We start from the raw sequence: 1,225 nt of genomic DNA, 5'->3' as shown, positions 1-1,225 counted from the left end.
GGTTAGAAGTCTATTTTGCATGTATTAGCTCTAGAATTACCACAGTTATCCAAGTAAATGTGAGTACGATCTAAGGAACCATAACTGATTTAATGAGCCATTCGCGGTTTCACCTTAATTCGGCATGTACTGAGACATGCATGGCTTAATCTTTGAGACAAGCATATCACTACTGGCAGGATCAACCAGGGAGCTTCGATTTTTTTTCTTTTAAAATATGAAACTCTTTTCATTTTATTAGGTGTTGATATAACACATTTTTTAAATTAAATGTGCAACACATTTTATTTTGTATTTGTTTTATTAACATTAAATACATTTTGAGGTGTTTTGCTGATTTTAATTTCAAACACTTTCCTCTCATCCACATTTGTAAATGTGAAAACATTCATCGTTAGATTTTTAAACGACATGGTTATAAGAAATAACTTTTTTCATTTTGACAACTTTATAATTTTACTTGGAGTGAAGTAAGTTAACGCTCTGTTAAAAAAAAAATGAGTGAAAAAGTAATAATATTATATCCTTTTACACACGAAATATCAAACGCCGTAGCGCGTACCACATAGAGAGTCATTCTGTCTTCGACTTGGACTCGTGGCAATGCTGTGCTATACTATAAGCGAAGTATACTTGGGTATGGGAAGCGAAGCCATTGCCCGACCTAGTATAAAACACGTGCATCAAGAGTCCCGCGTACTTGTACCTGTAGGTCCACTTCGACCGCCTGAACATAGAATATATTGCCCGTTCCATGATTACATTGTCAACCTTTATATGAATAAATATTGAATAATAAATTAATTATATATAAAAGGGAATTTATTATAATTGTGTGCATTCAATTATATACAAATATATATTTTTTTTTAATTAAAAATCCTGTGATGCTATTTTTGCATACCAACAAAAATAGCATCAACATTTAAGTCATCATTAAAAATTAATAATATCGGTTACTTGATAATTTATACATCAGTTATACAGGTTTTATTTTAATTTTGTACATTTAAATATATGAATATATATTTTTTTCAATTAAAAATTCTGTGATGCTATTTTTGCATACCAACAAAAATAGCATCAACGTTTCAAGTCATCATTAAAAATTAATAATATCGGTTACTTGATAAATTATAAATTAGTTACATAGAATTTATTTTTATTTTAGGCATTCAATTATATATGAATATATATTTTTTTCAATGAAAAATTCTGTGATGCT

The 1,225-nt window shown here is 28.7% G+C and overlaps 1 non-coding gene across 1 annotated transcript in view; it reads right to left on the bottom strand.

Moving 5' to 3' along the window:
- Positions 1 to 192, bottom strand: part of LOC135172382 (small subunit ribosomal RNA) — a 1,921-nt gene extending 1,729 nt beyond the window's left edge. Inside the window, exon 1 of the ribosomal RNA XR_010301050.1 lies at positions 1 to 192. This exon is cut by the window's left edge and continues 1,729 nt beyond it. This is a non-coding gene — a ribosomal RNA (small subunit ribosomal RNA).
- Between the last annotated feature and the right edge of the window lie 1,033 nt (positions 193 to 1,225).

This window comes from Diachasmimorpha longicaudata, unplaced genomic scaffold, assembly GCF_034640455.1.
Source record: "Diachasmimorpha longicaudata isolate KC_UGA_2023 unplaced genomic scaffold, iyDiaLong2 ctg00000272.1, whole genome shotgun sequence".
In the NCBI taxonomy this organism is placed as follows: Eukaryota; Metazoa; Arthropoda; class Insecta; order Hymenoptera; family Braconidae; genus Diachasmimorpha; species Diachasmimorpha longicaudata.
The sequence above is the reverse complement of the archived record's forward strand: the minus strand, read 5'-3'. Positions and strand labels throughout refer to the sequence as shown.